Here is a 26279-nt window from a genome sequence, read left to right on the forward strand (position 1 = left end):
AGTGTTTATTTTGGCTAGTTTCAACCATAGTTTCTTTTACCTTTTTTTCAAACCCCCAACAAGAAAGAACCATAACTTAGGAACCAACATGAGTCTTCATTCTTCATCTAGTGTTAATGGTGAAGGTTCTACTCCTAAGGACCCCTTGTATAAGATATTAGATTAGTTGAGATCCCTTAAGTTGTGGAGAGAAAAAAAAAAGAGAAAAGATAAAGGTAAAAAAAGAGTGGAAGAAATAAGTCAAGATGAAAGAGAGAAAATAAGAGAGGAAGAAAGAAGAAAAATAATGAAAGAAATGAAAAGAGAAAAACATGTCTCCTATAGTAGTCATAACTCTTGCAAGAGCCTAAGTGAACAACTTCGTGACTATTATGAAGGAAGGCATAGGTCACATCTTAGACCTCACTCCCATAGGAGAGAAAATGAAAGAAAGCCTCAAGAGGTTAACATTAAACTCCCATACTTCCATGGGAAGGACAATGTAGAGGCTAATTTAGATTGGGAAATAAGGGTAGAGCAACAACTTAAAAGGAAGTCTACTTCAAAATCTTATGGCTCTCACTCTTATCCAAAGAAAGACCAAGGTCAAGGAATCTTAGGGGTGAGACCTTCTAAGCCCAAAGATGATAAGGGGAAGACAATAGAAAAGCAACCCCTTAAGACTAGTATGCAAGAGAAGACTAGCTCCATGAAGTGCTTTAAATGTCTTGGAAGAGGACACATTACTTCTCAATGCCCCACCAAGAAAACCATGATTATGAGGGGCCAAGACATTTATAGTAGCCAAGATGAGGCTACTACTTCACCTTCCTCTAGTAAAAGTGAAGAAGCAAAAGGGGAAGAATCTAGTGAAGAGATCTACCCCCAAGAAGAAGGACAACCTTTAATGGTTAAGGAGGAGTGTAAGGAGGTAAGTGTCTCCTCCAAGAGGTTAGCTAAGAAGGAAAGACATTTTGAAATAAAGACAAATATTAAAGAAATTTCCCTTCTTAGACAACCTCCACATTTTCTCCTTTGTAAAAAGACACTTGTTAGCATTGCCACATCTCTTAGGCTTGAGTTTATTCCTCAAGTAAAGGAGTTGTTGGATGAGGGTTTGGTTCACAAGAGCTTAAATCCTTGTGCTTTGTTGGTGCCCAAAATAGGTATTATTAGGCACCAAATCCCTAAAATAGGTGGTATGATGAATGCTTTGGGTGGTGCAACACTCATTTGTAAAATCACTCGTGCACCCAACATCTTCATGATTTGTGTACACAGGGACTCATTAGGTAGGTTTGTTCTTATTTTTAGTTTCAATACAAACTTAGGTACTCATATGGGACACCTTAGGTTTGTCATACTTTTTGGTAGGAATAATCAACATGAAAATACAGAAAAAGGTATGTTCTATTGCTTTACTTTTCTTAATTTTTTAAATTGTGATCAAGGGGTTCCCATGAACCCTAAGAGAATAAAAGTCATTCCTGAGCGGCCCGCTCCACCAAGTGTAAGAAAAATTTGGGGCTTCCATGACTTAACAAACTTTTACAAAAGGTTTGCCCCATATTTTTCTATACTTGTAGCACCACTCATTGACTTGGTGAGGAACCATGTTTCTTCATGGGAAGATGCCCAGGAAATGAGTTTTCAGACCTTACCTTACTTCAACATACTAAACACCACTAATACATATGTTTTTGTTCTTTTTACAGGTGTTGAGGAAAAAAGCCCAGAGTTTCAAGAACCTCGGGATTTGAGGTCAAATCCTTTTCAAGGGGGAGGGAATGATGCAATCCTACCCCGCAAGGGCATTGGATAGAAAAAAATCCAAGTAGATTGGGCCAGAGATGCAAGAGAAGGCCCTAGGGTTCTTATGAGCCTTAGGGTAGATTTCGGGCCCATGGGCTAAGTACGAGCCCACTTATCTTTGTAAATATTAGATTAAGGTTTCATTATTTGTGAGCCTTGTATTTAGGGCTCCATAATGTAGGTAGGGTACCCTAGAAATATAGGATTTTTCAGCCCTTGTATTTTAGGGCACCTAGACTAGTTTTTGTATTAGGGGTAGTTTTGTAATTTCACATGCACTAAGTGGATATTTGATGTGTGTGGTTGGAAATAAATTTAATTGAATTGGTAGAAGCCCAATCCAATTAAATTTTAGAGGGGGGGGGGGGTGAGCATTTGCTTACTACACCCCATTGCCACATCATATAGTCACACTTTGTGCATGTCCTTCATGCTTTTCATGCCTCATGACACCTAAGCACACTTAGTGGAGAATCTTGGAATTGATCTTGGATTAGTGGGCTGAACCATAACTAAAATTCACTAATCATAATTAGTGAAATTTTGGCTCCAAAGTTTGGCTCCACAAATTCAATTTCAAATTCAAGTGAAATTTGAATTTCCCTCCAATTTTGTGTGACACTTAGGCTATAAATAGAGGTCATGTGTGTGCATTTTTTTGGAACTTTGATCATTTGAATATTAAACTTTAGATTTCAGAGATCATTTGGAGCACAAAATTTCGTGCTCTTCTCTCCCTCTCCCTTCATTCATCTCCTTCTTCCTCCAAGCTCTTATCCATGGCCTCCTATGGTGGTGAGCTTCTTCTAGAATCATCTTCTCCTTGAAGTGGCGTCTCCTCTCTCTCTCCCTTTCTCCATTCCGCTGCCATTCATCTTTCAAGAAGCAAAGGAATCCATTGATGAAGAAGATCCTAGGCCTACAAGCTCCAATGGAGCTTGCATCAAATAGTGTGATAATTAACAAAATACCTTTTACATCCCTTGCTACAACAAAACACATGTCTATCAAAAAATATCTCTCAAAATACATTAAAACAATAGATAAAACTAGGACTAGAGTAAACCACTTATCACACTAGAAGTACAAAACTAAGACGTGTCCTTGGAAGAATCAATGTAACACCCTGAAATGTTATTAATTATAAATCGATGTTTGATTGTATTTATTGTGCTATTTGACTATATGATAGACTTGAATGAGTTAAAGTATGCCTTTAACTAGTCATGTGTGAATTTCTTGATATGGATGTTGAATTATGTGGAGTTTTGTTGAGCTAAGTTGAAAGTATGAGATTTTAGATTTTACCAAAACTCAGTTCAGTGAAATCGCGATACCGGATTCGTTAACCGTTGGATCATCTTCAAATTTTGTCCGGATATTCCTAAGATATGTTTCTACAGTTTGACCGTTGGGATCTTGACATTAATAACTTTTGGTCTCCTGCTAAGCGAGAATGGTGCGCTAAGTGCAATTCCAACCGAGGGGAATTGCGCTGAGCGGTCCAAAGCTGCGTTAAGCCTAATTCCAACTGAGGGGAATTGCACTGAGCGGCCCAAATGTGCGCTAAGCGAGCCCTAGTGCAGAGGGGGATGTGCTAAACCTAAATTCTTGTGCTGAGCGCAAGAAGTGGACTTCGGCTTAGCGCGACAGGCCCGCTAAGCGAAATTTGCAGGTTATAAATACGTCCTTAGTGTGAAAAACACGATTTTCACTCTCCTCTTCTCCCAAAAACGTCTCCCAAACCCTAAAATCTTATTTTCCACCACCTAAGACCACCGGTGGCCGCCGTGAGCCACCATTTCTTGTCGTTGGACCCCCACACCAAGAGGAACACTTTAATCGGAGTGGAATCCTCAGAATCCTCCTCGAAGATTTGATGGAGAAAATTCCTCAATCCTCCATTTCAAAGTTTCTCTGAGGTAATCTTGACATCTAGGCATTCTCCTAGCTAGTTTGAGTTCCTCTAAGTGTCTCTTATGTGTTGGGTACTGTAATAGGATGTTTTTACACTTCCTTTGGAAAACCCTAGAGAATGAGACATTGTAAAAGTTATATTTTTATAACATTGAGGTTATTTCTGCGGCATTCATTGAACCCCAGTCACATTGGCGTGATCGAAATTTTAAAATGATGTTTCCATTTGTAGAATCCAAAACACCCCTCAGCCCTTTATGTTTTGACAGGGGTATTTGACCCCGAATGTTACCTTTGACCTTGTTTTTGAAATCCATACTAAATTCCTTTCGTTTTGGCGTAATAGAGACTTGCGTTGGACCCACAAGCGCGAACGAGAGAGAGACCTCTAAGTGATGCAAAGAGGAACCGATGGGGAGCTCACGATATGTGAGGGGAGTTATTATAAAATTTACCGTTTTGACACCATAGTTAGGGTCAGGGAACCTAGCTATGAGAATATCTGCCAGTCCCTATTGCATGCTGATTTTCTTTCAAGAAAACTAAATTTTTAACTAATGGGAAGCGATACATTTGGTATTGATGTTGCTATTGGTGACTTTAATTGATATGTGGTGATGTTGATATTTACGATGATATTGATTTGAGATGACGTTGTTAATGGTGATCATGTCAACATGAATTGATGTTATTATTGATGGTTATGTCAATATGGAATGAGATTGTTGTGGTTATTGGTGATGTCATTGAAATGGAATGTTGATGATGTTGGAAATGCATTGATAGTTGCATGTTGTGTATGTTCGTGGGGGGGGGGTGCATTGACATTGTCGGACGGCCCATTCTTGGGGGACAAGAGTGGTTAAAGAATTTAAGCATTTCTGAGGGGATGCTTAGTCGCTTTAATTTGTCCATGATCATTTCATTTGATGGTGCCCACGTTCATACGTCGTATGTTGTGTATGTCCATGGGGGGGTGCATTGACCTTGTCGGACGTCCCTTGTGTGGGAAACTAAAGTGGTTAAAGAATCTAAGCATTTCTGAGGGGGTACTTAGGAGCTTTAATTCATCCATGGTCATTGTACCTGATGGTGCCCATGTTTCATCCTCATATGACACGGGAAATAGTATAAACTGTGGCAGTATGTACTTTGTACTAGGGGGTGTGTCACCTGATAGGATACTCCTTGCGGCCTCAGGTTGATCACCTAGGGGGGGAGTTACGGTGCACGACTGGGTGGCCTTGACAAATACTGCATGGTTTCCTAAGTGAGGTGTCGTGTAGACATGCTTAGGGCTATTTCCTTGGTATTGGATACGGTACGTACCACATTGCATCTGAGAGTTGAAGTCAGGTGCATGCATCATTCTGAGCAGTCTTGATTGGATCCATGGATGGATGATGAATAATTGTTGAATGTGTATGATGAATAATTGTTGAATGTGGGTGTTGAATAATGAATGTTGTGTAAGCTTATGATGTTTGCTTATGTTTTCTTGCTAATTGTGATTATTTGGATTTAACATTGGTTCTTTTTATAATGAACTAACCCTTGCAATTTTGTATAGTGTGGTTGATACCTGTGATGATCGCGAACTCTGTTCGTGGGAGCATAATGACAACAGTAGGGTGCAGGGATGAGTTTCTATTGAGGAGCCACCAAGCCGACGTGATGAAGTTGGGATTATTTTAGGGAGAGAGTTGTGTTTTATTAATGAACTCCTCCATAGTGGTTCATGATTTCTTTTGTTGGATTGAGGATGTAAATCACAAATTTAATTATATCTACGAACTGATTTAATCTTCATTATGTGTATGATGTGTACTAAACTACTATATTAATATTCATGTAATCGTTTAAACATTGGTACGTGTTTGGGAACATATATATATATATATATATATATATATATATATATATATATATTTGTGAAATTCAAATTTACTATGATTTTCATAAGCAAAATAATGGAGTTTTCATAAAAGAAAGAAAAAGAATTAAATTTTCCAGTTATTAGAGTGGTGATAGCGTAGCGATGAGGTGGGTCGTTACATTAGTGGTATCAGAGTAGGTCGAACCTTTCGGCTAGTGAGTTGTGAGTCTGCTATGTTTTTTGTGCATTTTCTAGTTACCTTGTTGAATGCTTGATGTCTATTGTTTGCAATTGGATTTTATTCGGTTTTGTCTTTCCATGTGTTGTAGAAATTTGATTGTTGTAGTCATAACGTGTTTGGTTTCCTGATGTCGGCTATACCATGAGTTTCAGTGTCGTGTCATGAATTATCAGACTAGCCATCTGTATAATTTGTGAAGTACAATGGGAAATGAGTGTTAATGTCTCGAGGCATCAATTCTCAAAAGTAACCAAGTAGGAACTTGTGATGGTTGTGATTTTGTGTGGTTCTTTGTTTGTGTGTATTCCTTCCAAGTCTAACTCCCTGGTGTGTATAGGGAGTGATGACTGGACGGAATGATCGTGCGATAGCTGATGGCCTTTAAGCCTTAGCTCAGGCTATAGGGAATCCAAATAGGGAGAAGCTGGTGGAGTTGGTGAGTACCAAGGGTTGGACCGCTTCCAACAAAACAACCCTCCTTCATTCAATTGAGGATACAACCCTGATGGTGCTCAGATTTGGATAAGGGTAATTGAGAAGATTTTCCGAGTAATGGCATGTCTGGAAGGGCAAAAAGTTGCTTTTGGTACATACACTTTGGTGGAAGAAGCTGAGTATAGGTGGGAGAATACTCGCCAATGCCTAGATGTTGAAGGTCAAGATGTGACCTGGGATGTCTTCAAGAGGGTATTCTTGGAGAAATACTTTCCTGAGGATGTTAGGAACAAGAAAGAGATGAAGTTCTTAGAGCTCAAGCAGGAAAACATGACTGTAGCTGAGTATGCAGCCAAGTTTGAAGAGTTGGTGAGGTACTTTCCTCATTATCAATGGAGAGATGGTGAAAGTTCCAAGTGTGTGAAGTTTCTAAATGGCTTGCGACCTGAAGTGAAGCAAGCTGTGAATTACCAGGGTGTTCGTCAGTTTCCACTCTTGGTTAACATGTGTCAGATTTGGGATGAAGACTCTCGAGACAGGGCGAGCTATTATAAAAGTATAGGTCCAATGAAGAACAAAAAGAATGGACCTCAACATCGGGGAAAGCCGTACTCGAACCCTCCTAAGCAATATGGTAACCGCCCCTATAATCAGAAGATTGTTGCCATGGGATCTGCAGGTGGTAGTGGTAGCAAACCCAATACTTTCCCCACTCAGATCACTTGCTACAGATGTAGAAAGCCAAGGCACATCTCCTCAAATTGTCCAGATAAAGATATAATCTATTTTAATTGTGGACAAAAGGGACACACTCAAAGAGATAGTTCACGACTCAAGAAAGAGCAAAATGGTGGAGGCCCGAATAGTCAAACTGGACATCCGAGGACCACGGGAAGAGTCTTTACCCTTAATGGTACTGAAGCTTCGAAATCCAAGGATCTAATCCAAGGTAAGTGTTTCATAAATGGGATTCCTTTACTTGTACTATTCGATTCCGGTGCAACCTACTCTTTTATATCCCATTTGTGTGTAAGGAAATTTAAGCTACCCATGTCTTCTTTAAATAGAAATCTGATTGTAGGAACCCCAACTAGTGGTTCTGTGTTAACTTCTTATGTGTGTTTGGACTGTCCTGTGGAAATTTCTAGTAGGACCTTCGTGATTGATCTGATTTGTTTGCCTATGAGCCAAATTGATGTTATTCTTGGTATGGACTGGTTATCTTCCAACCATGTCTTGTTAAACTATTTTGATAAAACTGTGGCATTTGATGATTCTGGAGTGAGTAAGGATATGATGTTTATCTCTGCCAACCAAGTTGTGACATCTTTAAAAGAAGATGGTCAAGTGTACATGATCTTGTCTAACCTAGCGACAGAGACAAAAGTCTCCATGGGTGACCTCCCTGTTGTCAAAGAGCTTCCTGAAGTGTTTCTTGAGGATATATCTGGTCTGCCACCCGAGAGAGAGATAGAGTTTTCCATAGACCTAGTACCTGGTGCTAGACCCGTATCCATAACCCCTTATAGGATGTCTCCGATAAAGTTAGCTGAGCTTAAGAAACAGTTAGAGGAATTGTTGGAGAAGCGATTTGTGAGACCCAGTGTGTCTCCATGGGGAGCACCAGTGTTATTAGTGAAGAAGAAAGATGAGACCATGAGGTTGTGTGTAGACTATTGCCAGTTGAATAAGGTGACGGTTAAGAATAAATACCCTTTGCCTAGAATAGATGACCTTATGGACCAACTAGTAGGAGCTTGTGTGTTCAGTAAAATAGACCTTAGGTCAGGTTACCATCAGATTCGAGTGAAGTCTGAGGACATACCTAAGACGGCTTTTAGGACCCATTATGGTCACTATGAGTATCTAGTCATGCCCTTTGGTGTGACTAATGCTCCAGGTGTGTTTATGGACTACATGAATAGAGTCTTTCACCCTTACCTTGATAGTTTTATGGTGGTATTCATAGATGATATTTTGGTATACTCCAAGACTAGAGAGGAACATGAAGAACATTTGAGGATTGTGCTGCATACCCTTAGGGACCAACAACTCTATGCTAAGTTGTCCAAGTGTGAATTCTGGTCAGAGAAAGTTAGTTTCCTAGGGCACGTGATATCTCAAGGGGGCATAGCTGTAGATCCATCTAAGATAGAAGTCGTTCTTGAGTGGGAGAGTCCCAAATCTATTTTTGAGATTAGGAGTTTTTTGGGTTTGGCAAGATACTATCGGAGATTCATAGAAGGTTTCTCCAAGTTAGCTTTGCCTTTGACTAAACTAACTCGTAAGGGTCAAGCTTTTGTGTGGGACACCCAGTATGAGCATAGTTTTGAAACCCTTAAGGAAAGATTGACGACTGCTTGAGTGCTAGTTTTGCCTAACCCGAGGAAACCATTTGAGGTGTATTGTGATGCATCAAAGATGGGTTTAGGAGGAGTGTTGATACAAAATGGCCAAGTAGTGGCCTATGCTTCTAGACAGCTTAAGACTCATGAGAGGAATTATCCCATTCATGACCTGGAGTTAGCTGCTGTAGTTTTTGCCCTTAAGATGTGGAGGCATTACCTGTTTGGCTCCAAGTTTGAGGTGTTTAGTGATCATAAGAGCCTTAAGTACTTGTTTAGTCAGAAAGAGTTGAACATGTGTCAAAGGAAATGGTTAGAGTTTCCTAAAGATTATGATTTTGAGCTTAGCTACCATCCCGGTAAAGCCAATGTAGTGGCTGATGTCTTGAGTAGGAAATCTCTACATATGTCTGCCTTGATGATTAGAGAGATGGATCTCCTAGAACAGTTTAGAGACCTTAGGCTTGCATGTGAGGTTACTCCTAATAGTGTGAGATTAGTAACTTTAAGGATCACTAGTGAGTTACTAGGTGATATCAAGGAGGGCCAGAAGATTGATCCTTTTCTAAGGACTCAGTTAGAGGCTATAGAGTCAGGAAAGGACAGTAGTTTCAAGTTGGATCGGATGGAGTCTTGAGACTTCAAGATAGGATTTGTGTTCCCAATGTGCCTGAACTTAGGAAGATGATCCTGGAGGAAGGACATAGGAGTAACTTGAGCATACATCCTGGTGCTACCAAGATGTATCAGGATTTGAAGATGATGTTTTGGTGGCCCAACATGAAGAGAGAGGTTAGTGAGTTTGTGTATGCATGTTTAGTCTGTTAGAAGGCTAAGATAGAACACCAGAGACCTTCTGGGAAGTTACAACCCTTGGAGATACCCCAGTGGAAATGGGATAATATTTCCATGGATTTTGTCATAAGACTACCTAGAACCCCCAAAGGTTTTGATTCTATCTGGGTTATTGTTGACAGGCTGACCAAGTCTGCTCACTTTATTCCCATTAATATCAGATTTTCCTTGGAAAAGATGACCTCCCTGTATATTAGTGAGATTGTTAGATTACATGGTGTGCCGTCTAGCATAGTGTCTGATAGAGATCCTAGGTTTACCTCTAGATTTTGGGAGAGCCTGATCAAAGCGTTGGGGACCAAGCTTAGACTAAGTTCAGCCTACCATCCTCAAACTGATGGCCAAACTGAACAGACCATACAATCGTTGAAGGACCTTTTGAGGACGTGTGCCTTAGAGCAAAAGGAAAGTTGGGAGAGTTTTCTGTCATTGATAGAGTTCACTTACAACAACAGTTTTCACTCTACCATTGGCATGGCTCCCTATGAAGCTTTATATGGTAGAAGGTGTAGGACACCTCTATGTTGGCTAGAGCCCAGAGAAAACCTCACCTTAGGACCTGAAGTGGTACAGCAAACCACCAAGAAGGTGAAGTTGATCCAAGAAAGGATGAGGACTGCTCAAAGTAGACAGAAAAGTTATCAGGATAAGAGGAGGAAAGATCTGGAATTCGAGGTTGGTGATCATGTATTCTTGAGAGTCACTTTGTGGACTGGGGCTGGTCAATCATTGAAATCCAGAAAACTCACACCTCGCTTTATTGGTCCTTTCCAAATTCTTAAAAGAGTCGATCCTGTGGCATACCAAATTGCATTACCCCCATCACTTTCTAATATTCACAATGTCTTTCATGTGTCTCAACTCCGTAAGTATATCCATCATCCATCTCATGTGGTCGAATTGAATGACGTACAAGTAAAAGAGAACTTGACATATGAAACATTCCCTTTGAGGATCGAGGATAGAAGAACAAAGCACCTAAGAGGGAAGGAGATTCCATTGGTTAAGGTGATATGAGGAGGTACATCAGGAGAAGATGCCATGTGGGAATTAGAGAGTCAGATGCGAGCAGCCTATCCATCCTTGTTTGAGTAAGGTTAATTTCGAGGAAGAAATTTCTAAAAGGGTGGAAGAGTTGTAACACCCTGAAATGTTATTAATTATAAATCGATGTTTGATTGTATTTATTGTGTTATTTGACTATATGATAGACTTGAATGAGTTGAACTATGCCTTGAACTATTCATGTGTGAATTTCTTGATATGGATGTTGAATTATGTGGAGTTTTGTTGAGCTAAGTTGAAAGTATGAGATATTAGATTTTACCAAAACCCAGTTCAATGAAATCACGATAGTCAATTCGTTAACCGTTGGATTGTCTTAAAATTTTGTCTGGATATCCCAAAGATAGGTTTCTATAGTTTGACCATTGGGATCTTGAAAATAATAAATTTTGATCTCCCGCTAAGCGAGAATGGCGCGCTAAGTGCAATTCCAACCGAGGGGAATTGCGCTGAGCGGTCCAAAGCTGTGCTAAGCCCAATTCCAACTGAGGGGAATTGCACTGAGTGGCCCAAAGGTGCACTAAGCGAGCCCTAGTGCAGAGAGGGATGCGCTAAGCCTAAATTCTTGCGCTGGGCGCAAGAAGTGGACTTCGGCTTAGCGTGACAGGCCCGCTAATCAAAATTTACAGGTTATAAATACATCCTCAGCGTGAAAAACACGATTTTCACTCTCTTCTTCTCCCAAACCCTAAAACCTTATTTTCCACCACCCAAGACCACTGGTGGTCGCCGTGAGCCGCTGTTACTTGCTGTTAGACTCCCACACCAAGAGGAACACTTTAATCGGAGCGAAATCCTCAGAATCTTCCTCGAAGATTCAATGGAGAAAATCCCTCAATCCTCCATTTCAAAGTTTCTCTGAGGTAATCTTGACTTCTAGGTCTTCTCCTAGCTAGTTTGAGTTCCTCTTAGTGTCTCTTATGTGTTGGGTATTGTAATAGGGTGTTTTTACACTTCCTTTGAAAAATCCTAGAGAATGAGACATTGTAAAAGTTATCTTTTTATAACATTGAGGTTATTTTTGCGGCATTCACTGAACCCCGGTCACATTGGCGTGATCGAAATTTCAAAATGATGTTTCCATTTGTAGAATCCAAAAAACCCCTCAGTCCTTTATGTTTTGACAGGGGTATTTGACCCTGAATGTTACCTTTGACCTTGTTTTTGAAATCCATACTAAATTCCTTTTGTTTTGGCGTAATAGAGACTTGCGTTGGACCGACAAGCACGAAGAAGAGAGAGACCTCTAAGTGACGCAAAGAGAAACCGACGGGGAGCTCACGATAGGTGAGGGGAGTTATTATAAAGTTTACCGTTTTGACACTATAATTAGGGTCATGGAACCTAGCTATGAGAATATCTGCCTGTCCCTATTGCATGCTGATTTTCTTTCAAGAAAACTACGTTTTTAACTAATGGGATGCGATACATTTGGTATTGATGTTGCTATTGGTGACTTTAATTGATATGTGGTGATGTTGATATTGATTTGAGATGATGTTGTTAATGGTGATCATGTCAGCATGAATTGATGTTATTATTGATGGTTATGTCAATATGGAATGAGGTTGTTGTGGTTATTGGTGATGTCATTGAAATGGAATGTTGACGATGTTGGAAATGCATTGATAGTTGCATGTTGTGTATGTTTGTGGGGGGGGGGGCATTGACCTTGTCGGACGGCCCATTCCTGGGGGACAAGAGTGGTTAATGAATTTAAGCTTTTTTCAAGGGGATGCTTAGGCGCTTTAATTTGTCCATAGTCATTGCATTTGATGGTGCCCACGTTCATACGTCGTATGTTGTGTATGTTCATGGGGGGGGGGCATTTCTGAGGGAGTGCTTAGGAGCTTTAATTCATCCATGATCATTGTACTTGATGGTTCCCATGTTTCATACCTCACATGACACGGGAAATAGTATAAACTGTGGCAGTATGTACTTTGTACTAGGGGGTGTGTCACCTGGTAGGGAACTCCTTGTTGCCCCAGGTTGATCACCTACGGGGGGGGGGGAGTTACGGTGCATGATTGGGTGGCCTCGACAAATACTGCATGGTTTCCTAAGTGAGGTGTCGTGTAGACATGCTTAGGGCTATTTCCTTGGTATTGGATACGGTACGTACCGCATTGCATCTGAGAGTTGAGGTCAGGTGCATGCATCATTCTGAGCAGTCTTGATTGGATCCATGGATGGATGATGAATAATTGTTGAATGTGTATGATGAATAATTGTTGAATGTGGGTGTTGAATAATGAATGTTGTGTAAGCTCATCATGTTTGCTTATGTTTTCTCGCTAATTGTGATTATTTGGATTTAACATTGGTTCATTTTATAATGAACTCACCCTTGCAATTTTGTATCATGCTGTTGATACCTGTGATGATCGCAAACTCTGTTCGTGGGAGCAGAATGACAGCAGTAGGGTGCAGGGATGAGATTCTGTTGAGGAGCCACCAAGCCGACGTGATGACGTTGGGATTATTTTGGAGAGAGAGTTATGTTTTGTTAATCAAATCCTCCATAGTGGTTCATGATTTCTTTTGTTGGATTAAGGATGTAAATCACATATTTAATTATGATGCAATCCTACCCCCAAGGGCATTGGATAAAAGACTCCAAGAAGATTGGGCCAAAGATGCAAGAGAAGGCCCTAGGATTCTCATGAGCCTTAGGGTAAATTTCGGGCCCATGGACTAAGTATGAGCCAACTTATCTTTGTACATATTAGATTAAGGTTTCATTAATTTTGGGTCTTGTATTTAGGGCTCCATAATGTAGGTAGGGTACCCTAGAAATATAGGATTTTTCAGCCCTTGTATTTTAGGGCACCTAGACTAGTTTTTTGTATTAGGGGTAGTTTTGTAATTTCACATGCACCAAGTGAATATTTGATGTGTGTGTTGGGAAATAAAATTTAATTGAATTGGTAGAAGCCTAATCCAATTTAATTTTAGAGGGGGATGTGAGCATTTGCTTACTACACCCCATTGCCACATCATATAGTCACACTTTGTGCATGTCCTTCATGCTTTACATGCCTCATGACATCTAAGCACACTTAGTGGAGAATCTTGGAATTGATCTTGGATTAGTGGGCTGAACCATAACTAAAATTCACTAATCATAATTAGTGAAATTTTGGCTCCAGAGTTTGGCTCCACAAATTCAATTTCAAATTCAAGTGAAATTTGAATTGAAATTCAAATTTCTCTCCAATTTTGTGTGACACTTAGGCTATAAATAGAGGTCATGTGTGTGCATTTTTTTAAAACTTTGATCATTTGAATATTAAACTTCATATATCAGAGCTCTTTTAGAGCACAAAATTTTGTGCTCTTCTCTCCCTCTCCCTTCATTCATCTCCTTCTTCCTCCAAGCTCTTATCCATGGCCTCCTATGGTGGTGAGCTTCTTCTAGACTCATCTTCTCCTTGAAGTGGCGTCTCCTCTCTCTCTTCCTTCTCCATTCTGCTGCCATTCATATTCTAAGAAGCAAAGGAATCCATTGATGAAGAAGATCCTAGGCCTACAAGCTCCAATGGAGCTTACATCAAATTATATCTACGAACTGATTTAATCTTCATTATGTGTATGATGTGTACTAAACTACTATATTAATATTCATGTAATCGGTTAAACATTGGTGCGTGTTTGGGAACATATATATATATATATGTGTGTGTGTGTGTGTGTGTGTGTGTGTGTGTGTGTGTGTGTGTGTGTGTGTGTGTGTGTGTGTGTGTGTGTGTGTGTATGTATATATGTATTTGTGAAATTCAAATTTTCTATGATTTTCATAAGCAACATAATGGAGTTTTCATAAAAAAAAGAAAAAGAATTAAATTTTCCAGTTATTAGAGTGGTGATATCATAGCAACGAGGCGGATCGTTACAATCAACACTTTCTTCCTCAGGTGTCGACTCCAACTACCTCAAAAGTTCTTGGTACTCCTCAATCTCTTTGAACAACATGTTTGAGTGGTAACCTCAGTTCTCTATATCCTCCATTGTATGTACTTGTTGCATATTGTATTGGCAAATGTTGCCCCACTCATCATACTCCTCTAGAGTCAATAGGAATTCCAAAGAAGCATGTGGTGTTTCCAATTCGAGATGCAAATTAGTATCTTCTTAGTATCAGAGCTCTACACAAGACGTGAATCCCCATAGGATATAGTAGGTCAGTAAATGGTCTATGGTAAAGGGCACTACATCATGTCAATCAGTTGACACTACATGGACTTGAGTATGGCATGTCTAACGTGTAGTCCACTTTACGATGTAGGGCCATACCCGCTCTCTCTGTGAACTATGCCAAGCCCGCAGATGCGTCTGTGTACTTGGCAGGGTCAGTAGCTGAAAGTTGTTGATGGTAGAAGTGAGTCCTTCACTCCTCAAATGCCATAAACAAAAAACCAAACAAAGAATAAATACACCCTATTAACCCATACGTGTGGTTTCTCTAACTATCAAGATCCTAGGCATATTACTAACACACTTATCACCTATTAAGGGCCCAACCTCTGCCACCAATCCTCCCAGGTCTTGATGGTCTTACAAAAATCACGTGGATGACAGTCAAGAGTGATCGCCACATATGGATACAACGTACACCAATCCTTAAGTTCCCAACTCAAAAAGCATAGTCTTGGAGCCCGTCAGGAATAGCAAAGTGAGGCTTGTGAGTTACCCACGCCAAATAAGTGCACCAAATGCTGGGTAGTCACCACTCACTAATTCTCCTATGTTCTTCAAATCTCTCTGCCTACTATACCCCAGTGTATCTCTATCCATCATCCACTTTCTCAATGCAACCTCACCTTCTCATAGAAGAAAATAGAACCAGTGGTTCCATGCTCTCTATCCAATCCTCTTGAATTCTGGCACTGCATCTCGTGTGGAGCCCTCGTGTCACGTGCATCAACAAACATGTACAAACAAACAAGAAAGAAAAATGAGGCTCAAGCCTATATACTATTCTCAAGAAACTAAACGTTGTCCCTTAAGCGGTAGAAACCACTTGTCACACAAAAAACGGACAACATAACGACTGCAATTATAGCCATCTAACAAACATAGCAAACAATTAGCAACGGCCGGACACCCTAGATCCAAACCACAACGCGTACAGAAAAAATAGCAATAGACATATATAATAGAAAATAAATTTGCATGCCACAGATATAATTGTCGGAGTTCACACTCTGTCGGTCTTATCATTCAACAACAACAATAATAAATAAATATGTGTACATGCATTTCAATAATTTTATCAATAGATAATCATCACAATTCCATAAATAAAATAATTCTAAGGTAACTTATCAAGGGGCATGGATACCTAGGCTAAGTTGTCTACTGTCTAAAATTACTTTGCTGGTCAATTTTATAAAGTTTCGCTCCTAACTCATTTCCAATGTTCTAGGTGTTCCAGGAATTGGTTTTTCATAAATATTATATGCTACCCTACATTTTTAAACCAAACAAACTCATTTTGAGGTCAAAACTATAAGAAAAACAATTCATACAGCTCCTACTAACAATTTATTTTTGTGACAGATTTTACTTGGTAAAATGTCCTAAAACTCGTGTTATTCATAACTTTTGTTAGGAAACTCTTATTTAAGTGAAATTTAAGGCTAACCCTAAGTTTTAACACCCAAAGAAATCATTTTTAACCTTAAAACTTAAAAAAAAAAACAGCATATCATCCAGTTCCAGTCATGACAGAAGATACACAATTTTAAACATCACAACAACATGTAATGAAACCTAGTTTTGAAAGACAACAAGGTTAGGTTTAAGAAGTGGAAAGACTCCCCTTATCTTGAGTGAAGCTTCCACGAAATGGTCAAGGAACAAAAGCTTAGATCTTGAAGTCTCAAGCTTCCAAAGGATGAAAAACAAATTTTGGAACCCAAACATAAGAGCTTTGCATGAAAATGATGAAAAATGAGAAGATAAGAGAGTTTTAGGAACTTCTTACCAAATCTTTGAGAGAAGGAATCTCAAGAAATTAAAATGGAGCTTGAAAGAAGATGAAAATGGTGGTCTCTTCCTCCTTGAAGATCTCATGCAAGATAGAGAAGAAAAAGGTCCAAGTTTTGATTTTTGGAGAGAAAATGGTGAGAAATGATGAAAAATGATGCAAGGCTATTGATGTGTTCAATTGAAAAGCTTGAATGACCATAGAAGGCCATCTTGGATGTGCCAAAGGGTGATATAAGTAGGTACTTTTGCTTTTGCATTTTTAGTCAGAAATGAATAAAGTAGGCACAGACAAAAATGGTAAAAACTACTCTCATCAAAACTAGTAAATCCTATCTTAAACGTCTAGATTAATGCATTAACCTACCTAGGAATACATGTACTCAAGGTAAATCCCACATAGAGACAAATTACACTGCAACTTAGTGCACAATGCAATTCTTGCACAAATGAAAATCTAGCTCAAATAGGTTCTATTTCTCTGTCAAGATTCACTAAACTAATCACATAGATATACATATATATAATGCATGAAAAGTAATAATTAAAACATATAATCACTGTAATTAAATACATACATGTATAAATTACACAACACAGAGTTTCCTCTATCAACCTGAGTTGTAATTTTTGTCATGATGTTACACCACGACTCTCAACAACCCTCAATGTCACCATATTGACAAAATTTGCTTGGATTCATATGCATGGAATATAAAAGGGATAATCATAACAATGTGGACTATTACGTTACAAGAAAATCCTCATGGTTTTGAAAAATTCGAAGCCATCTTCAATGACCCTAGGGTAATTTTTTGAATTTATTTTTTGTTTTCATTTTAAGTTTACAATAAACCAAAAATGATAGAGATTAATATAATTTTGTTTATTTAAATTAGTTATTATTCTATTAATTCAAATTAAGAAGGTATTATTAAATATTGTCTTTTAATTAATTTCGGGATGCAAGATCCAGTTGGTCATCTTGAAGCAACTTTTACATAATAATACATTTCATTTGATGGAAGGATGTGTATATTACATTAAAAATTTTAAGGTTGTTGAAAATAATAGACAATTTCGAGCTACTACCACTTAATATAGACTATTTTTTTATACCTTCAATAGAAGTTGTTAGATCTGATATTGACTTTCCATTCAACGTTAGACACCATACCATCACCTGCGGTGATGTTGCAAGAATGGACAAGAAAATCCATTTTCTTATTGGTAAGATTTTTTGCAAAATTATTTTTTTACCTTTTCTTTTATTACAATTATAATTTGTTATTTATGTTTTATTATCTATGTATTTATATCCTTATAATTTTAAAAGTCTTGTTATTTTTTATGATTAATAGATGTCACGGGTATGGTTACACATGTTTCAAGCATTACTAATAATCCAAATATTGTTGGTGGAAGGACATTTCTTTCTATTGATCGAATTGAAAGATTTAACGTGTCTGTTTTTAATTTATTTGAATTCAAATTCATTTTGTAACTTTAAACGTATTAAGTTTGTTATAATCATCTACTGTATTACTTTTTATTAGTGGCAGGCTTGAAGTGCTATTGTTTGATGTGTATATTAAAATTGTCAAAGACTAGATTTTTTACACTCTCACACCATATCCAATGTAACACCTCAATTTTCATACATTAAAAAATTTCTAGTAGCTAATATTTGAATGATAGTTAATGTAATATAATTTTAAGTGGTGAAATAATTATTTTGTGTGTGTGTAAGATATTCTTGAAGGGATAAGTGCTCTAGAATTTTAGTTCTAGACTTAAGAAAATGTGTTTTAAGCCTTAAAAAAGTCTTGGTCAACATTCAGTCAACTGTAGTCAACCAATCAAAGTAAATGAATCTCCTCAGTAAAGGTATTTTTATAATTATGTGATTTTTTTGGCTAAAAATTATTTTAAACATTGATAAAATTAGTATAATTATAATTAATAATTTTCATGATTTTCGTTCAAGGAAATATTTTATTATGCATTAATAATTAATTTATTGAGGATAATTAGTGTTTTAATCATAAAAAATTCTTTTTAAGTTGGATTTGAGTGATTCAAAAGACCTTGAACTCATAAAATTATTCGTAACAGTGTGATTTATTTATTAAAGTTAAACTAATTAAAATAAGATGGTTAGAGATATCCAAAAATATTTTTTTAAAAAAAAATCATATTTTGGGAATGACGAAAAAGCCCCTATACCTAATTTGGAGCCTCTATACAAACTAAGAGAAACTCCACACCCTAGTAGGTGGTGGCTGAGTTTTAGGAGAGAGAAAGGGAAGCTTGAACTAAAATCATGAGAGAGAAAGGGAAGTTTGTGAGAGGTAGGTCTCTCTCCCATTACTCTTGGATTTTTCATTTTCTCTCTTTCTTTTTCATTTTCTAATCATCTCATTTTCCTTTGCATTTTTTTATATGTGGTAGAGTTTCTCAAGGGCTACTAGTGGGTGGTTTATTTTTCAATTTTGAGCATGTAGAGTTTTGGAACCAAGGTAAGGGGAAGTTTTTCCAAATCCTTCGGATCTATGTGTGGATGCAATGGGTAGAGCTTTAATTTTTATGTTGAATATTTTTTCATATTTGCCTCTGTCAATGCAATTGGGAATTTTTTTGTTTGTTATTTTCTATTTTGGGCACAAAAATTGGGTTCCTTGACCCCAAAGCCTAGAAAAGCCTATAAAGTTTGTTAAATTTGGATTTGTGTAGCAAAAGTTATGCAAAAATCAATTTCGAACCCTTTTAGGGTGATTTTGCACTATTTAGGGAAAAATGAAATTGGGGATGAAATTGAGACTTTTGGACTCCATAAATGAATTTAGAATTCTTGAAAACTTGGACTTCTATGTCAATGAAAAGGTTATTTCTTAATTATACTTCTATCATGGAATTGTGTTTTTCTAGACTAAAAGTACTTGGTAGAATTTTAATACTTCAATCATGAATGGTATGAATAACAAGAGGAATTGTGGTTTATATGGAAACAACACAAAGATACTAAGAGATGATTTAGAGTCATTACAAATATATATTGTAACACAAGGAGTTAGATGATTTAGATTCATATATATAACATTGATGATGATAATTGTTATTTTGTTTGATATTAAAAATTATGCACACAAGGAGTTTGTGAAAATTCTTGTTGTAACATGTCTTATGAAATTGAATGTTGGGACTTACTAAGACTTTGTATGCTAAAAGTAAAATAATATTATGAAATTAGAAATTTAGAGCATATGAATCCATATAAAATATATTCAATTTGAGTGACAAATAAATTTGTTATAATTCCTAAAAAATGACCCTTTTGTTGGAGGTTCTATTTGGAACTTTAATGTTTGTTTTGTGAACCGAGAATAATATGAAAATGATATGTCATTTTGATGAATGTACCTGAAAACTAGACATGATAAGCTTTAAAAGTTGGGGTCACTTATAATTTAATTCATTGTTTTGACTAAAAAGCTAATTAAAAGAAGGAGAAGCATGTTTAGGGGATTCTAATTGTTGTCCTATTTGGACATGTGTTAGTAAAAGGATTAGTTCTCTAAATGTAGTGATCCTATGATGACGTGTGGTACCATTTTCAAAACTAAACACACAAGGATTTCTATAGTGATAATGTTTATGAAATTCCATTAAGAAATGATTGAGATATTGATTTTATAAGATGGTAGTATTGCATGCAATAAAATAAAGTATGTGCTACTTTTTGATTTATTATGAATTATATGGATTTTTACTTGGACTTTGGGATACCATTTCATGAACTAGATTCCTAATGCTTAATGGATGATGCTACATGATAATCTTTTATGAGATTGTTTCGATTATGAGATTACTTCTATTATGAAATTACTTCTATTATGAGATTGCTTCTATTATATGATGTTGTTATAATTGCGCTTTGGTATTGGGTTCGAGGGTGTCCGATCCTTAGCATTGTAGCAAATTGATGTTCATCAAATGGGTAAAAATTCAAGGAAAAATTGTAGAAAAAAGGGAAAAAATTAATTAAGGCAAGAAATGGAAATAGCAACTCCACAGTCCCTATGGATTGATAAGTTAAGGAAGATTCACCACTTTGAATTAGGAAATTCAAAGATAAGAACCTAGGGTAGTTCTTAAGAACCTACCAAGAGTTTTCTTTCATAAAGTTGAAGCTTCGTTTCAAAGGAGTCAAAACTAATTACAAAGTCAACATTTGTCCTATTTATACTATAGACTTAAAGACTTACCAAGGCCCCATTTCTAAAGGCCTAAACTTAAGCTAAAAAAATGAAAAGTCACACATAAGCAAGTCGACTAATGATTCACCTACCACTAATAAGCCCAATAAGGGTCCAACAAACAAACTAGAAAAAAGGCTTAAGCTCTATACAAATGATAAGGCCCAACAAAAGCTCAAATACAAAATATGTCTAATCTATTAATTCTACTCAAGCTCTTCCAAGTGAAACTCTTTTGGCAAATCTCCATCATGTTATGACACCTCTACTTTCTTGGCTTGTACATAGCTTGCATTATTCAAGTTTTGAAATTATGATCGTTGGTGTTTGATGTTGCTAGTGGCTCATGACTTATTCTTCTTCAGCTACTCATAGATGCTACTTGAGAAGACTATTTCTTCTACAAAATGTTCATGTGTTGTTGCTTTTGATAACTGCAGTGTTGATCCAACAATCTAGACCTTGCTTTTGTTTTGGTCAACACTTAGTGATATATGCAAGTTTTATGCTTCTAAATTTTTGCATGTCTTTTAGAGAACTTGTTGTTTCTGATTCAATGCCTTAGTATACTAATGCTTGACTTCTATACAAGACGCCAAAGAATTGAAAAATCTGGCTAAGCATGAACTTATAGGCTCATCGAATGTTCCTGAACAAAGAGTTGATAGATGAGCTGCAACTACCTAAAGGAAAAGTAATAGTACTCAAGGCCTCTTAGAAAAACAAGACAAAACAACTTTCTAAAGCACTAAGCTCAGCAACAAATTCTAAAGCTGAGAATAGTGATGGTGAGCTTTCTGAAGAAGATGAAGAAGAACTAACCTTTTTGACCAAAAGAGTGCAAAGGCTACTCAGAAAGAGAAAATGGCCATGAAGAATTTTTTTGAAAAGAGACTTCTAACAAAGAGAGAGTTCCAAGCAAGTCAAATGCCATGAGTGCAACAAGCCTGTCACTTCTAGATAGATTGTCTTCTTTTGAAGAAGGGTTTCAAAAGGGGAGATCCAAAGAAGAAGGCAATGATGGTCACATGGGAAGACATATATTCATCATCTTCTGAGAATGAAGAGGAGCATGTTGTCAACCTGTGTCTCATAGAAGATTTAGACAAAGAAGGTATTTGACTCTAGAAGTGTCTTAGATTTTTCAAATCATAAAGAGTTAGAACAAACTTTTGATAACTTACTCAATGATTCTAATTTTAATTCAGATATGTGCTCACTTAAAAGAGCAACTTTCTTATGCGCATAAAGAAAATAAGAAGCTCAAAATGGATAATAAGGGCTTATTTTAAAAAAATCTTATTTACAGGAATCATATTTTAAAATTTTTAAACAGTTAAAGTAGAGAAGGGAGACTACTACAAAAATGGTTATCTCTTTTGATCAAACTAAACTTGAAAATGAAAACAAGGTTTTAAAAGAGAAATTTGAGAAACTATCAAAAGATTTAGCTAAAGGAACAAGTAACTTTGATAAACTGATTGGAATATTGTTGTACTCTCAAGATAGGAAATTGACCCTAGTCTACTTGTAGTAAGAAACAATGAGTATAGAGTTATCGTATCCACAGAGACTTAGTGTAACATCTAGGAAATCAGCAAGTAAGGTTATCTAAAACAAATAATGTAGTAGAAAAGCTTCCAAGAATATTTTGATGATGCCAAAGATTATTAAAGATCCATTCAAACAAGATTAAAGAATCAAGAAGATTAAAGTAAAGAATCAAGAGAAGACTCAAGATATGCAAGACTGAAGATATGCAAGAACCTCAAGAAAAGCATTAAGGTAAGTTAAAAAGAATTTTTCAAAGAAAAGATTGAACAACACAAAATTGTTCAAGAGAATTTTTCAAGTAATATCTTTTACCAGAGTTTTTACTCTCTGGTAATCGATTACCATAAGGTAGTAATCGATTACCAGAAGCCCAAAACATTTTATAACTGATTTACAAAGTAGTAATTGATTACCATGGACATGTAATCGATTACCAATGGTTTTTGAACGTTGGATTTCAAACCTCAACATGAAGAGTCACAACTTTTGATAAAATAAACTGTGTAATCGATTACACCATTATGGTAATCGATTACCAGTGACTGATTTTGAAGAAATTGCCAAGAGTCATAACTTTTGATAAAATAAACTGTGTAATCGATTACACCATTATGGTAATCGATTACCAGTGACTGATTTTGAAGAAATTGCCAAGAGTCACAACTTTTAAAGTGACTGGTTTTGAAAAAATTGTCAAGAGTCACAACTTTTAAAGTGACTGGTTTTGAAGAAATTGCCAAGAGTCACAACTTTTTAAAGTGACTGGTTTTTGAAGAAATTGCCAAAAGTCAACTTTTAACATGACTTCTTCAAGAGCCATCAAATGGCTATAAATATGTGATCATGGCACGAATTTCAAACAACCAATTTCTCAACATCTTTCTAAGAGTTTTTGTTCAACATTTGCTTTGTCAAGAAAATTTCATTGGGAAAAAACTTGTGCTATTCTATTTTCTTCCTCTCCTCCATTCTTACAAAAGCTTTTCAAGATACCGACTCTTGGTTGTAAAAGTTTTCAAGAGACGGTCTACTTGGTTGAATCACTGGACACAAAGGAGTAATGTCCTTTGGGGTTCATTGCAAGAAGTGGAATTTGCTTCTTGGTGTAATCACTGGACACAAAGGAGTAATGTCCTTTGGGGTTCATTGCAAGAGGTGGGATTGCCTCTTGGTGTAATCACTGAACACAAAGGAGGAAGGTCCTTTGGGGTTCATTGCAAGAAGTGGAATTTGCTTCTCGGTGTAAACACTGAACACAAAGGAGGGAAGTCATTTGTGGTTCATTGCTTGTAAAGGGATTTTACAAGGTTAGTGGAAACACTCAAGTAGAATTTGCTTGAGGACTGGACGTAGGTACGGGTTGTGGTCGAACCAGTATAAATCCGGTTTTGCATTCTCTTTCCCCTTAATCTCTTTTACTTTATGTTGTGTTTATATTTCTTTAAAATTACTTCTCCTTATTTATTATTCGAGTAACTTATAATTAAAGAAATAATTGAATCTAGGGAATATTTAAGAAAGGAAAATTTTCAATTAGGAATAGTCAACGAAATCTTAATTCAACTCCCCCTTCTTAAAATTTCTGAGGCCACTTGTCCAACAAATAAGTTTTTAGAAGCATTAACTACAATGAGGTGTCAATTTGCTATGGCGAATGTCTTAGGGTTTTGTGTTTTCAAGAAAGGATTTTGCTATAGTGAAACAAGGATTCACTATAGCAAAGATAAATTGTTTTTGCTTTTTGAAAGGAATTTTGGAGAGAAAACAATTCAAAAGTGGAAAAAGGTTGCTGAGATGAAATTCATAAAATTCTATATATGTAATTCAATCCTGATCAATCTCTCTGTTCAATGAAACCAAGATTCAACTTAAATGATTAATCCTAGTTCCTTAGATGATTAATCCTTGAGTTCTAAGTCAAAACCCTAATTCTTTAGGTAATTAAACCTAAAACTCAAAACTTGAACAATGAATCTCTACAATGCAAAAACATGATTTCATCCCTAAAACCAAATCCTTGCATAATTGCAACTCAGATCTACGATATGAACTTATTTCGACACACCAAATCCCTAAAATCTAGGTTGATCACTCCTAAGCATGCATCTAATCAAAGAATTGAAATATGATAACATAACTAAGAGAATTGATTAGAAAATAGATAATTACATACTTGAATTCTACTTTTTTTCATTCAATAACTGGAAATTTAACTCATTTAGATCATGATTGATCAAAATAGAACCTCAAAATATCAATCACAAATGAAAAAGAGAGAGGGGAGAGAGAGAGAGAATTTCGAGTTTTTATTTCTGAAATTCAAAAATGAACCAAACATTCTTAACTAAGATGTTACAAGCTCTTATATAAAGAGATGAAATTACAATTTTTTGCCACGTAGGACGTCCGTTGTAGCAAGCATACATCTCTCTACAACAAAATTACACAGTTATGAAAGACTTCTTCACTTGAATCTTCGTGCTCTTGACCATGCTCACTGTAACGAGAGAACGACTCATTGTTGCGAGTTTCTATTTAACTCATGATCTTTAGCCTTAAAATTTGTTGTGGCAATTTGGTAGCTTCATTGTGGCCAATCTTCACAATCTTTTATTTGATTACTAGTCCTCTTTCGGTGTGGCAAAAACTCCTCTCGATATGGCGAGATCAAGTCTGCAACTCAGCATTCCTTTAGGCATAAAATTTGCCCTTGTAACATCAAAATTTATCACAAAAACATAAAAAAATATCTTTTTATTTCTAAAATGGTTTTATACATTTTATTTACAAAAAAATAATTATTAACAAAAATCCTATAAAAATTAGGATAATTGCTTGCAAAAACAAGGTAAAAGAAGCAATTATTAGAATATCCCAACCTTTAACAATTGTGTGGCCCCAACCAATACAAAACCTAACTAAGGTTGATGAAAATTTATTCACAAAAACATAAAAATGGTCAAAATCATCAAGCACATACATCATCACAATGAGACTTCAAATCATGCATATCTAAGGAATCACATGTGCAAAGATGTTCATAAGGAGTCATCAAAATTCATGGAAGCAAATTTTTAGAGATTGGGGAGCATGACATCTTATGAATGAGAATTCACTACTTGCATTGTCCTCACATTCAAGTGTTTCACTCAAGGCAAAATTTGTCAAGGTTATCCACTTTCACACATTCACCCATTGAATTGCCCCAACTCAACTTTATTTTTCTTCCCATTTTTTATAAAAATATTACAGATTGAACATTGAAGCATGAATCAGTGAGGACTTTCTGGCTTGTAACTTGGTTGGGGCCGAAACAAAATATTGTTTTTCTAGATAATCAAAAGCATCCAAGGATCAAGGGGAGCAATTACATATGTACATTTTGACATAAGCACTCATCTATCCTTTCACTTTTCTTTTCCTAACCAAGTTTCTCTTTTTAAATGTGAATTTGACACTCTTTTATTTCTATCTTTTGCTTTCTTATGATGAATCCGACTCTATGTAGTGAGATTCTCAGTAGAAAATAGTAAAATTATGCAAGTTTGCCATGGCACCATAGCAAACTAACCTGATAGAAAAATATGAAAATAAAACAATTCAAAAATGAAAAATAAAATAAAATGTTGTTAATCCCTTGATTGGTTTGAAATGATTGAACACATTTTGTTAGCTCTTTAGGGACTTGTGAATGATGTGAAACTTGGATAAATTCATTTGGTTGGTGCATCTGAATGAGATTGGTTGTGTGACACTCTCATGAGATTCATGAACATGCTCATACCTTGTGAGGTGTGAGGTGTGAAGTGTGAACTTACATAGTGGGTGAATGTATGTCACCATTTTTGTTTTACCATTGATTTTGTTTCATTCTTATGTCATTGAGATTTCACATAGAACATGAAAGTGATCAATACATTTGTTTCTTTCTTTTACTTTAGCCTTTTGACCAA

The 26279-nt window shown here is 36.5% G+C and overlaps 1 pseudogene; it reads left to right on the forward strand.

The window, feature by feature from the left end:
- The first annotated feature begins 6377 nt into the window (after positions 1-6377).
- The window catches only part of LOC114389789, a 66334-nt pseudogene continuing 46432 nt past the window's right edge, over positions 6378-26279 (forward strand).

Source organism: Glycine soja, chromosome 16, assembly GCF_004193775.1.
Source record: "Glycine soja cultivar W05 chromosome 16, ASM419377v2, whole genome shotgun sequence".
In the NCBI taxonomy this organism is placed as follows: Eukaryota; Viridiplantae; Streptophyta; class Magnoliopsida; order Fabales; family Fabaceae; genus Glycine; species Glycine soja.